The sequence below is a fragment of the Ochlerotatus camptorhynchus genome, unplaced genomic scaffold (assembly GCF_037179485.1).
Source record: "Ochlerotatus camptorhynchus isolate MF236.1 unplaced genomic scaffold, CSIRO-AGI_Acam_v1.1 ptg000052l, whole genome shotgun sequence".
In the NCBI taxonomy this organism is placed as follows: Eukaryota; Metazoa; Arthropoda; class Insecta; order Diptera; family Culicidae; genus Ochlerotatus; species Ochlerotatus camptorhynchus.
This window is the reverse complement of record NW_027040542.1, coordinates 1,965,206-1,979,852: the sequence shown is the minus strand read 5'-3', so window position 1 is coordinate 1,979,852 and position 14,647 is coordinate 1,965,206. Positions and strand designations below refer to the sequence as shown.

The 14,647-nt window shown below is 37.9% G+C and overlaps 1 protein-coding gene across 5 annotated transcripts in view; it reads left to right on the top strand.

Moving 5' to 3' along the window:
* Window positions 1-3,455: 3,455 nt before the first annotated feature.
* The window catches only part of Ufd4 (ubiquitin fusion-degradation 4-like), a 78,144-nt gene continuing 66,952 nt past the window's right edge, over window positions 3,456-14,647 (top strand). For 4 of the 5 annotated variants that reach the window (XM_065239184.1, XM_065239183.1, XM_065239182.1 and 1 more), the window contains exon 1: window positions 3,456-3,724. The gene's annotated coding sequence lies outside the window, so the exon portion shown is untranslated. Of the gene's footprint in view, window positions 3,743-14,647 lie in introns of all 5 variants that reach the window. The other variant, XM_065239181.1, reaches the window with a different exon arrangement.

Sequence of the window (14,647 nt, the reverse complement as noted above, 5' to 3'; positions counted from 1 at the left end):
AAATCCGCGTAAATGCAAATGTTTTCAACCGAATTGCGCAGGGCTGCTTCAATATCAGTCAATTTGTTTATGTCATTATTTCTGGCAGGCCACCAACACAAGCGGTACTTTTCCTTTTACCGCGCTTTGTAACCATAAAGGTTAGTTCGGAAAATCACAAAGGAATTGCCTTTATAAAAAATAGTATTAATAAACGATAACCCTAGCGATAACCCAAAAAATAGAACTACTCCACAAATGTTTTGGAGCTGAGTGATGCGGAGTCGATCACTTTTAATTTTCAAGTAATTTTGCTTAAAAAATATGCATTTTCGGATGATACTGATGTAAAAAATTGTTTCATTTTGCATTTACTACTCACTCACACGCAGGGCTGCTTCCACTCACTTGCAATAAAAAAAATATTTTTCGGAATTATGCAATCAGTAGATGTTATAATGGTATGTTGTTCTTTAAAGTAACAGGAAGAGGGTGTAAAGTATGTGTTTGACTCATAAAACCTGTCAATTTCGCATTCAGAGCGTCACAATCAGCGATCTTATGATTCGTGAGCGTTCACTCTGAGTGAGCGCCCAAGGCGAACCAGCCAATGGCTGAAAGCCTTGTAAATAAAGAAAAAAAAAAAAAAAAAAAAAAAAAATCTGAGTGAGCGCTCACGAGTCGTAAAATCACTGATTGTGATGCACTGAAAGCAATATTGACAGATTTTATGTGTCAAACATATACTTCATGACCTCTTCTTGTAACTTACAAGTACTAATTAGCATTATACTATTTAATGATTTCGTAATTCCGAAAAACATCTTTTTATAGCAAGTGAGTGGAAGCAACCCTGCTCACACGCATAGAACATCACACTGATAAATTGAACTATTCCCATTTTGCTTGAAATTTAATCAATTTGACATTAAACTCAGTTTAATCATATCGAATGATTAAAAAATAAGCATCTGATATTAATCCCAGTTTAATCATGGTTGATTAGATTGTAGATTATCTTTTTTTGAATAAATTTTAATCATTTAAGATTCTATTTTAATAATTTTTGATTGAATTTTAATCTTTTTTGATTATACATCAGTATTCAAAAAGAATAAAATTTAATACTGGAAAGATTATTTCGATTTTAATCATGCATGACTATTGCCGAAGTAATCATGGCTCGGACTCAATAAGGTGAAGCGGGACACTGCATACTTTTTAAGCTTTTATGATTTAATTTATCTTTGAGTGCAGAAACGAGCAGTAGCTTGTGCCTCGGCTTATGCGAGCCGCACTGATTTCGTTCGTATTATTTTTGCTTTATTTTTTTTATTGTCTAGCTTTAAACATAAATTTACATATTTAAATTGGTATTAACACGGAGAAAAGTATGATATTGCAACACATAAACGTAAAGCATCACGAAAATCCTGTAAATCTGCTGTTGTAAAATCAATTGTTTTACATCTATCTCACTCACCTATTTAAATCGTTAGTGTTCAGTTTTTACGCTTTCAATCGGGTTCTCCCTCGGTAGAGACAATTGTTCGGCAGCTTTTCAGTTTATACTTCTGCCGTCAGTTGCAAAGTCACTAGGTTGGAAAAATTTACACTCGTTCAGCAATCTGTTTGTAGCGTTTGTAGGCGAGGATGGCTATTTTCATTCAGTGGTGATCGCGCGAAGGAATGAATTTTCCCATGTTTGATGATACTGTACCTATCTTATCAGCAAGATGATGGTACGACCATAGAGGTAATTTTAATACCCCGTTCACATTACAGCCTATATCACGTAATATAGGCTGTCTTGCAATGAACACTCTCACATAGTATTTCCAGTGAAAACTAGATGTATGAGTGCTCATTGCAAGACAGCGTACACAGCAAAAAAAAGTTGTTGAATATTACATCGAAACTGCTGCAACTAGGTCTATCCATCGGTTGTGTAATATCACATTGTACGATGTACATCGATTTTGCGAACAAAATTACATCCATTGATGTAATATTGTATCTGCTTTTTGCTATTACATCATTATTTTATACATCAGCTTGAATTACATTGATCGATATGACATTTTTTTTTTGCTGTGTTGCTGCAACCTATCAGCTTCTCCGACCGAAGCTGTTCAAGATGATTATGATCCGTGGAAAACTTGGATTGTAAATCGCTTAGCTCATGTGGCTAAATTTGAACTTGAGTACAAATGCCTAGAAACAATAAACACTTAAAGACTACAAACATAGCTGGGTTGTGTTTTACATTACCTAAAAAAGCAATCTTCAAGTTCCGACCGCTGTTACCTGGGTTTGCCAACAGGAATCGGGATAGCAACGCTCTGATTTTTAAATTTTCGATCTCTCGATGTGTTTACCGTCGATCTTGTTTTCCGTACTGAAGTACCAATGCTACCAACGTCAGGGAGGCAGCTCCCACCCTGAACCCTAGCTAACCGACCCATCAACTCATGGACCGAGGACCAACGGCTTTACTTCCCTTCCGAAGGAGCGTGACCAGAGATTTTATGCCTCAGAAAATCCCGACGGCGCCGACTGGAATTGAACCCAGGCCCATTGGGATGAAAGAGGCAAACACGCTTACCACTACACCACCGGCGCCGCTAAATGCGACTTAAACTTCCACCGGTTGGAGAGGAGTTAATGTGAGGAAAATAAACTTCCTACGTTGAAACTGCATTACTCAAATGCGTGTGCGTTGTAAAGGTTAGAATATCAATACACTGAAAGTATCCCTAATAAAAATAACCATAAAAGAGAGCTTAACGACGTGTTCGGGTTATCATCCAAACCATTTGTGGGATAGTTTACCCATCCGGGATACAGTTCGTTTATGGTATTTATTTATTAGGGACGCCATGCCCTTATTCGGAGATACCGTGCCGATTCAAATTTCGGACACTTAAACTCGAATTTCGGACACTTTTAAAAGTTGATTATCTCGGTCGAATATGATCCACATGTCTTGTAAATTTTAAATTTTTTTGACTAGTGCCCTCCACGATCATCTAACATTATTACTTTGTTTCTAACTGGATGTAATATTTAATTAAAAATGAAAGTGTCCGAAATTTGAATCGTCCGAAATTTGAATCGGAACGGTAGTATAGTTTTGAATTTGAATTTGATACGAAGCAATTAATAAACGTTACTGAAGCGTACAATGATTAAATTTTAATCTGTCCTAGTTTATTGAACAACTCAAAATAGGTAAAAATGTGCCTGCAGTTGGGGAATTGTTCATACCGTGCACACTGTTCCTAATTATTTTGAGTAAGTTTCATCGACCGTAGATTACGTCAGATGACGTTCTATTTTACCACCCTCTGTCAACTGACATCCGAGCAGCTGTCAATATAAACACATCTGATTGGTTCAAGTTTTGACAGCCCCATTTCTCACGTTTCGCATGCATATTTTTCCCGTTCGGTTTTCTTTCTTCAGCAGCAGATATTGTTCAGTTTGTGAGTGGATTTCGTACGGTTCGGTCGTATAAACACGTATAGTGCCGTGTTCAAGCAGCTTCTAGTGTGGTGTTGTCTCTTTCTGGCTCAGGCGTGCAGTGCAGGGAAGAGGAAAATATTTTTCAAAAGTCAGTGACTGGGCGAAAAGAAGAAAATCTTGCATAAGTTTTTCGCCTTCGGAAAGCCCGTTTTCGGGTAAATTCCTGTGTGATTTCAAAGGATTTTGTGCTACGGTTCAAGGAATACCAAATCTGTGAACGGTAGGTAAAATAACGATGGTAAAAATTTTGATTGAAATTTTTATGGATGGAAAAAAGCAAAAGAAGGAGCACCAGAAGCAGCAGCAGCAGCAGTGGCACCAATAATGAAGAAAAAGCAAAAAAGGTTATTAATGAGAAGTGAGAAACCAGTGTATTACGACAGTGAGTAGTGATACGTCAAAATGGACGTCGAGTGACGATGGAGAGGAAAAGCAGGCTGCTGTACAATTTTTCCTTTATTTTTTGCACGAGCTTTGTTTTTCTTGGTTTGGTGGTTCTCTGCAAATGATGTCCCATCACAACAACATCCACCTCACGAGGAAAATTTTCCACGCGGCTGTTGGTCCCTCCCACCACCAACCGTTGAGAGATACCTATAGGTCGAAATATTGCGTTTTCGTCTGTGCTGAACGATCTGTTTTTGTTTTAACTTTTGCAGGTCACTTGCGTAAACAGCAATCTTTTGCGCTTTCGCGAAAATACGAACGTGTCAATTTTCGATTGTCGAAAGAAAGAACAAGGAACTGAATGGTTTATTTACAGCCAGCGCATCTCCTGGTAACACAATAATTTGTAATTTGTAAATTTATTGTTGTTTTATTGGTTACGATCGCATGTTAGTATAAACTCTGTATCAGGTCAAGTAGAATTACAATAAGATCAAAAAATCTAAAGGTGTTGTGCTAATCGTTTGCTTTGTTTTTCGGGCGAAGGTAGAAATATTGTCATTGTTTTAATGAACTCTGAATTATTGATTTTTTACCCGGCCACACAGGTTAAGGGTCAAGGGTGATTGGTTTAGATTATTCAATGCAGCGTTCAGCTCACTTGAACTGTGATATGAACGACCAGAAAGCTGGTTGATGTCGGACTTGCTCTATTCGGTGTCAAGTCAATTAAACGCCGACTATCAGATTGGGCTTGAGTTGATTCAGCTTACTTAAACCGTGGCCTTTATTTGCTGTGTTTCGAGCGGAAAATTTCTATCATGTTTGTAATTTAATATATTACACAGAGGGATTCTATTCCTGTCAACCATGGATATGGATGCATCGCAGATCCCATGATTTTGACATTTTTGGGCAAACCAAAAATCTTATTCTTTAACATTTGCATCGCAGTGCTGAACGCTAGAAAGAATAGTATGTTGCATTCATCTTAACCCCTTATATTCATCACATTCATGTGAGCTACGACGAAATGCCCCCGTGATATTACAGGTATACCTCAATATAACGTAACTGTCACTTTTGACTTTCATCGCCGATTTCTCGCAAAACGATCATTCAATCAAGTAAAGTAGTAACATCATCGGACAGTTGATTGATTGATTTCCTTTATTTAGAAGATTTTCAGCTGCAGGCTGGTTCATCTCCGATCTATTGGTTCATCCCCATTTATTGGTTATGCCAATACTACCGACTCCAAGCAGGAAACTCCCACACGTGGACCCTACTCATGGACTGGGGACCAACGGTTTTACTTCCCTTCCGTAGGGTATTGTATTGTAATGTAATTGATGTCAAAAAGTGGATTATTGTTATCACAACGAGATCTCGTTTTTGACAACACAACTGCTTCATCTAAATCAGGACCTTTTTCGATGCGTCACAATTGAGTGCTAAAATAGCGTTACAATAAGAATCATCAATATCTCTTAAATAAAGTATAAAAAAAAAAGAATCAATGCTCCTATAAAAAAAATATTTTAAAACATTTCCAGATAATTCAAAATTTCGTGTAAGCAAAATCGAGATTTTTTCGACTTGTGCTAAACTGAAGTACTATCACTGCCTAGCGTGTAATTTCATCAAATTTAGCATAATTTTTGAAAAACTATATCTATGAAAACGAATACTACGTTGCGAAAATCGAGATCCATCTGTATAGTGATTTTCATCCAATCAACATCATAATTTATAATATGCCTACATTTGGATTCTTTTGATTCACATACTCGACATCAGTCCCTGAAAGCTAAGGTAGGGGAATTTACGTATTCTCGTCAATCTAAGCAGTGTCCACACTTCTATTAGCATTTTCTCAGCGTCACGCACATATATGACGTGTCTGTTGGTTTACATTCATTTGCTGCTTGCTTCTCTATCCATTTTAATCGACAGAATTCTTCAAAACTGTTTGAAAGCGTTTTTACAACGCTCCAAACTTCTCAGGTGAGTGTGACTATTGTCGGCAGCCTCGTTTTCTTCGGCAACCTTCCCATTAGAACTGCGTGTTAACCAGCTGTTCTATTATCGGCAACTTGAAATCAACCCCATTTTAGAGTACGTATGCTTCATTCGAATAAAAATCTGCCATAACAGGACTGCTCAGACGTACACATACAATCAGATTGAAGCTGAAAGACTAAAGAATCGTTTGGATGCATTCAGGGAAGTGTGTTGATGGGAAAACATAGTGAAATTAACGTTTAAATTTTGGTTGCCGAAAACAGTCAATGGGTGCCGAAGCCGACATTTACCCTATGTTCGAATGTTATGACAGTAAAACAAATTTTCCCGTTTGTAGTTTATATCATCAACCCATTTTTGACATTGTGTGCTATAACTTTCTGAAATTACAACCAATTTTTGAAAAAAAAAATTGCAGCATAGTGTGTACTAGTTCATCAAGACACTTCAGAGAAACCTTTTTTTACAATTGAATTTGCCAAAACACTCTGGGTTAAACTACAAACACTATTAAATTAATTGTTCATGCATTCATTTTTTTTGTGTCTTGTTATATATTGTTTGACGCCCTCCCCCTCGACCTATTTGAGTGATGTCGAACATAAAATGCAAATAATATTTGCCTTAATACATTACTGAAAGCGGACTTGCATTCCTTTCCCAAATTTCAAGATTTGTTTGTAATCGCATCCAATATATAATGTTTGATGATATGATATTCTTTCGAATCGAAAGATTTCCTCATGATATCTGCTATTCAGAACTGAATATAATCGGAACACTAAACAAGTTGAAGCACCCCTTTCGAAACTTGAGCTGAAACCAACCAAAGCAACTTTTTGCTGTTTTATCCAATGTAGGTAATAATTTAATTTATGATTGAACACGCAACTACTTGGGCACCACTCGAGATAACACGAAGTTACGTAGGCCTATATCCTCACATTTCGATTTCAACCGTCAGCTGAAATCGGAAATGGACGACGTAAGAAGCGGAGAAAAAAATCACTGAAGCCAACAAAAGTTCAATGAGAGTTCAAAAATCAAGTTTATTACGCTACTTGCTGCTCGTCGACCGGCCATTCATCCATCATCACCAGGCCGTAAAGAATGGCTGAAATTACCACACAAAAGTCGCATTTCATTAAGAAGACTATTGCGCACCGCCAAGGAAACAGAAATGGAAACAAAACCTAGCACAAGGAATCCGAGACATTGAAGGTAATTTCTTTCGCTCGAAAATGATTCACCCAATCTCTACAAAAAGCGAAAGGAAGCAACTGGTAGTCGGATACAAACGGATCCATGTGCCCCGTGGATGGCCATCGTAACTCGGGGCACGCGCTTGCTGTGCGGTGCGCTCTCTTCCGGAACATGGAGAAATCATCGCACTCACCTCACACACATGGCCGCGGCCACGAAGCCAATATTAAATTCGGAATCACTTATGTACTTTACTTTTGCGCTCACTCTGCTGATGGTATGATGGTGGTGCACTGTTTTCTTCTTTTTCTTTTTGCCCAGCTCCGTCTGATGGATGAACAGTTGAACGGTTGCGCAACTGTTGCTGCTGCTGCTACCCATCGTGTAGCAAGATGAGCCACTGCATGTGCAATTATCCATTACATACCACCTTTGTGTCGGCTCGATCGGCGGAGAGCACCAGGTTCTCCATACAAACAGTATATTTTTATTGTTGAATTTCATTACACTCAACTGCAGCTAGCAGCTCATGTTCATTGTTGAAAAATATTATCGTAGAATGGAGTATCTTTGATTGTACCTGAGTTCGATCGAGTAGTTTTTAAATAAAATATATGCCGGCTAAAAGCTAAAAGCGGCCTAAAGAAACGGGTGATTTCTATACTATTTATTAATTATATGTATGTAAATTAAGGTGTCTTAATTTTTCTGGAAAAAACATAGAATTCTCAGAATATTTTAGGTTTTCAAACTCTTACCAAGAAAAAATTGAGAAAGTTTTTCGTTTCGTTATCGTTTCCGTTATTTTTCTTACCCATTGCATAAAATAATTGTTAAGCATTCTTGTTGAATTAATCTTACTGGATCTGTTTTGATTTATGTATTTTCACCTCATTAAGGGACATCCATAAATGACGTAGGGCATTTTTTTTTTCTATTTTAGAATCCCGTCAGCTCGGGTATTTTGCTATATCTAATCATGGTTGGTCACATCTTCCGAAACCAACCCCCTCCTTGAGCTGCGTCATTTATGCATGTTCCCCAACCTAATCGAGTAAAATTCATTAAAAAAAAATGAATTAAAGTTTCCTAGGTGATCACAGTTATTTAGGATAAATATTAAAACACTTAGGTCGTAGAGTTCTCTGCATCTCTCTAAAGTAAGTGTCCAACAATCCTTCCCATCCTCAGCAGTTGTAAGCACGTGGCCAGGACAGTTCTCGATTGTTGGAGATATTGCTATTTCCATCTAAGAGGCCGACTTCAATCCCAAATTTTGGTCAAAATTGTAACGGACTGAGGTGACAATACTCTCAAACAATGGTCTAGAACTTGTACCACCTACGAATGTGTGCAACTTGGTTAATGCGAATGCGAACTCTCGATCAACAATTGAAAGGGTAGTTCAGTGCCGCCGCGGTATCGTGTGGCGAATTCGTATCCAGGCAGACTTCCAAACAATTCAATCGGAGCAGAACAATGTGACCACCAGAATGCATGCCCGGAAGCTTTATGACCTGGTGCTAATGAAATTCAAGGGATATTCCTCATGGACCATGAAACCTAAACATGAACGCCGACTTCAGACAGCTTTGCTTGGCAACGGCTCGGGGAGATGTTCCTGCTAAATTCAAATTTGTTTTTGCCAATAATTAAACGTAGTTGCTTATAGTTACCAAAACGGTGGACACAAAAACTGTGCACTGGTTGATAGGCCGGTTTCCAGGAGAAGTTCGGGTTAGAGATAGGGTAGAGCGCTACTTCGTCGTAATCGCCCATTTCCGTTCTATGGATTAATTTCACCGTGCACAAATCAATAATAGGTTTGTTCCGATGCGTTAGTTCATTAGCTACAACATAAATCCTATAAGAGCAAATTGTATGAATATTTACGCTCATTGTGTTCAAAAGAAGCGCTCCTAGCGAATCCCCTTTTTCTACGTTTATCCGACGAAGAAAATCCAATGGTGTTTCAATGCGTTTCGACGGAATTGAAATTCGTAGGACGAATTTAGAAACAAGAAGCAGTATTAGATTTTAAACAAAATATCTCAACAATTTGTGACTCTTTTTCAAATCCTACGGTACGTATGGAAAGGTGAATAAATTTAGAAGTCATCTTTGACAGAAATATTCATTTGTTTTTCAAACCCATTCAAAAAAAGAGAGGTAAAGCGCGGGTTGTGGTTAGTAGGACGGAAATTAGATCAAAAACCCTATGCCTGGTATTCCATAAACAATTGACTGATGAGTGACTTTACAAAATGTCTATTATTTCGATTTTTAATCCATTTTTAATATTCTGATAGGTCGAGGTCGAGGTCGGTTTTTTGTACATATGCAAAACAAAAAATCTGTGCCTGAAAAAAGTCCAAAAAGATAACAAATTTAAAAAAAATCGGAAGCCTGAAATTATTCTGATTTGTTTCTGTCTTTAAAAAATACCTTTGCATGGACTTTTAAGTTTTTGGAACTCGGTAACTTGAAGCAATTTCCGGTTCTGAGTTAGTAAAAATAGTGCATAGTTTAATCCAAATCTTCTTAACAGTCAGAGTACCAAGCCTGCTGTGTCGATGCTGTCACACAGTACCACTGTCCTGTTGCCGAGAAGCGAGCTTGCTCACTGCATCGCCACACAGCTTTCAGGCTTGGTACTCTGAGCGTTATAGCTACTATGGCCGAGAATATATTTTAAAATGCACGGTCGCTGAGACTAACTCTTTGAGAGAGTCATTTTAACTCAGTTGTATGATAAATGTCTAAAAACGCTGGTCACTCAAAGCTTCAGTCTCAGCGGCCGTGTGCTTGGGGTCGGGCCGGTTACTGCTATCCTTAATGTAATGTACGTTGAGTCAAACGTTGTGAAAATAAAATATCAATAAGACTGGCAACTCTACCTCTACCAGAATCTAAGGGATAAATATAGCAGCGCTGTTCTTGAGCAAATGTTGGTTTCACATGGTTTCGAATGAAAAATGAACAAGTGCGGAAACCGAGGTTAGTATCTTTGCTACTAAATTCGTTCAGAGCTTGTTTAAACTGCGAGTGAAAAAGGGCAAGGTTGCATCTGTCTTTTAGTGTTTGTATTATAAACTTGGAGGCGAACCAGCCTAAGGCTGAAAGCCTCCTAAATAAAGCTAAATTAATTAATTAATTGTATTATAAAGCTTAGAGTTGTAAATCTTCCTGATAAATTGTCTTCGATGTAGTGTACGTTTGTATGGTCTCAACCATGGTCCCGACTTACCACTCTTAGTTTAATTAAGTCATAACTCTTTCATCTCACAGATCATGAAGCTGGTTGGATTGAAGCTCAAATATTTATTCGCTCGCTGAAATAAAATTATCATTTGTGTTAAATTGTTGTTTGCAAAAATGACCAACTTAAAACATGGAAATGCATTTCTTCGTATCTCCAAAACGAGATCGAAGCTACCCAATGTTACGGTAATTTTATGCTACGAAAACGTTGCAAGTCGCGCAGCTCATGGAGAGGAAATCAATTTTGGTTGGATTTTTTTTTTGAGCACTGCTGCTGTTGCTAAAGGCCGTCTGTCTGACTGTGTAGGTAAATCTACACTGTGGCACACTTTTCGCTTAGAACCCTGCCGGTGATAGTAATTTATTGCCCGTCGGACACACACTTGAGAGCGTTGTTGTACAGCAATTGACCCATTCCAATGCTGTTCGTTGGCTTCTCCGCCAATTGCTTCTGATTCCCTCTAAAAACCTAAGCGAGAAGCAATATAAGAAGAAGCCTCCCATTGAGATCGATTTTTCGCGTTTGGCCATCGGCTCCGAAGTTGACTGACTGTTCGTGTACGTTAATTATAATGGTCATGAATGAATGAGAAAGCAAAAAAAAAACATCATTAGCTGGATATGAATGTCAGTCATCAGGGAAGCCACAAGCAACAGTCAAAAATTCATTGTCGTCTGAATAAGCCATCAAGACTGACACCGGTCAGGGTCCTTGAGATTTAATAACGTTCATCATCACTGCTAAGCTGAAATCTTGCTTTTTTAATTCATGCCCGCATAAGGGATGCATTTTATCACACAACATGTACCGCAACCCCATTTGCGTGGTTGGTGAATAAAATGTTGGTTCTACTGTGTGTAGCATGAAAATTACTCTCACCGACGACGTGACGCGACGCGGCCAATCCGTTAGAGTGGTGGGTTCTAAAAATATCGATCCCCATCCGTTCACATTATCGTGCTGCCTTAGACAAGGAGAAAATGTGTCAAACATACACTTGCTGCTGTAGGGAGGAAACCATACTTCTAAATGAGGAACCAAACATTCGAATCCGTCCGATTTAATATAAACAATGTATTATCATACTCCATGAGCAAAGTGCAGCGAACTGTTTCTGATAGACAGGCTAAACTAACGGCAACTCGTGGAGTGCAGTCATAGTATAGTAGGGGAAATGACGGCTTCGGCATGACAGACTATTTTCGGCAACCCAAATTGAAACACTATTTTCACTGGATTTTCTACGAAAACACTTCGCTGAATGCATGCAAATGATTCTTTATGCTTTCAGCTTCAATTTGACTACATTTTTACCACTGAGAAAAAGCAATCTAGCAAGGTTTTCTTGAAATGCAACACACGCACTACAAATTGTAGCTGATTTCGAGTTGCCGATAATAGAACAGCAGATTTACATGCAGTTCAAATGCAGGGCTGTTACAACAGGCGCGGATTTCGCGATTTTCGCGGATTTGTCGCGGATTTGAACTTTCAGTCGCGAAAATCGCGGAAACATTAAATGATGTCGCGAAAATCGCGATGATGCGCTGTCACAAAAAATGTGGAATCCATTGTAGCCTTTCCGTCCCAGATTATTTTGCTGTCATCAATTTTGTTGTTCATTTGGCTCTCCATTTTTTACCGGTTCAAACCAAACACCCTGTAAATAATCGAAAAATGATCTCAATTCCATAAGGGATCATCCATTAATTATGTCACACTTTAAGGGGGGAGGGTTAGAATCTGTGACGAGCCATACAAAAAAAATTAAGGTCCATACAAAAAATGTGACAAAGGGGGGGGGGGGGTTGAAAATGGGCCAAAATTGCGTGACATAATTAATGGACCTTCCCTAAGTCACACCGGATTTACACGGAAATTCCCTGAGGTCTGTCCGATGTGAGACATTTTCCTTTTTTTCCAATATGAACATAGCATTTTTCGTTGTCAAATCATAAACGAATCGTATATAAGCGAGTAATTGCCATGTATACCGGATATTCTAAGTTCTCCAAATCGTCCTGGAGTTCAGTTGATTTGTTCTACTATATCAACCAAGATTGCAATAATGTCTGTAGTATCGAAATATGTCCAAACAGATACAAAGTGTCTATGTGGATTGTACCCGACCTATACGACCTACGTTTACAAGATGTTATAGGTTCTGAAATCATTCTGTAGATCAGGTTATTTTTCTACTAGATCACCTAAGACTAATTCAATATCTGTAGTATCGAAATATACCCAAACAAATTTGCAGTGTCTATGTGGATCATGCCAAATGTTTTAGGATTTCCAAATCGATATTCGATACTACAGATATTATCGTAGTCTTTGTTGATCTAGTAAAACAAATCATCTGAACTGCAGGACGATTTGGAGAACCTAAATCATCTGGTATACGTGGAAATAATTACAGACTTCATCCCAATCATAGTTGATCTAGTTGAATAAATCATCTGAACTCCAGAACGATTTCTTCTTCTTCTTATTCGCATTTCAAGGTTATTGATTAGTGCATATTAGCTTATTGCATGCTCTCCACTTAGTGTTCTAAATGCACTCTCAAAGTTATTAATTGAGAGCTTTCGATGCCAATACCAATGCATGAATTTGTATATTGTATATTGTATATTTGTATTCCCAGGGAAGTCGAGAAAATTTCCAGCCCGAAAGATTCCCTCGACCGGACGGGCCTCGGAAATAGATCATGCATGATCCACATAGACACTTTGAATCTGATTGGACATATTTCGATACTAGACATTATTGCAGTCTTGGTTGATCTAGTAGAACAAATCAATTGATGTCCTGGACGATTTGGAAAACCTGTAATTTCCGGTATACACAGTAATGAGTCGTGCATGATCCACAAAGTCACATTTATACGATTCGGTTATGATTTGACAACGAAAAGTGCTAGATTCATATTAGAAATAAAAAAATATATATCATGAAAATGTCTTACCATTGGGCAGAACCCAAGGAATATCCGTGTAAATACAAAACCGTGACGTGACCAACAAGCGTGACTTATGAAACTTTGGTAATTTCTCGATTATGTGCAGGGGGTTTGGTTTGAATCGGTAAAAATTTGGGAAAACTAAAGCCAAATTAACTACAACATTTAGGACAGCAAAATTCGTCTCTGGTTAATTTTCAAGAAAATTTGCATTTCAAATGAAAATGCATTAATTTTTTTAATAATGTTTCATCAAATCTAGGCCGGTACTATTCAATAGAATTTCATAATGTGAGGGTGTTTTATTATGTTCACTAATTACTCAGAATTTATACTACACATAAATAACTAAGGATGATACAATGTTCTTCTTTTTTTTAAATTCAAAGGTTACCAACGATACGCCTTTAGCTCAGTCGGTAAAGGCGCAGCTACAAAGCAAGTCCATGTTGGAGGCGACTGAGTTCTATTCCCGTCCGGTATATTAATTTTTCGGGTTGGAAAATTTCTCTACTTCCTTGGGCATAGGATGGTACAGGCATAGAAAGCTCTCAATTAAAATGTGAAAGTACTTTAAAGAACACTAAGGCAAAAATCTAATATGCAAAAATCTAATAATACAAATGCTATTTTTAGGCAATGAAAACAGTTTTTTTTTGTCGCGGATTAGTATTTGAAGCCGCGGATTGCTTTTGAGAAATCGCGGATTTCGCGGATCAAATTTAGAAAATCTTGTAACAGCCCTGCAAATGGAACGGATGCCGAAGAAAAACTGGTTGCCGACAATACTCGCTCTCACTAGAGAAGATTGGAGCTTTGTAAAAGCGTTTCAAAACAGTTTTTGACAATTCTTTCGACTGAAATTGTTAGAGCAGCTGGCAGCAAAAGATTGTAAACAAACCAATACTGCATATGTGTGCGTTCCTTAGAGAAAAAGGCTATAGAAAGAAGGTCGCTGCTTAGGTTGCCGAGAATACGTAAATTCCCCTATATGTTGAAATAATGAGGTGTTTGTGATTCTTCATTGAGAACTCTATTGCATTGTATCCAGATCGGACATTTGGTTCTGTTTATATTTAGAAGTTCTAATTTGATCCTGTGTATTCCCTTCTGACTACGTATCTGCAGCAACACCGCTCATATTCTGGATTTCGTCATATGTTAGCTTGCTGAATACGATACAATATACAAATAGACTCTTTAAAAAATTCGAGGGTTTCGAGGCGTGAGTCTTGAATTTAAACAAAAAAAAATCAAAATTCCAAATTGGAACTTTTGTTTGTGATTGTGGGAGTATATTTAAG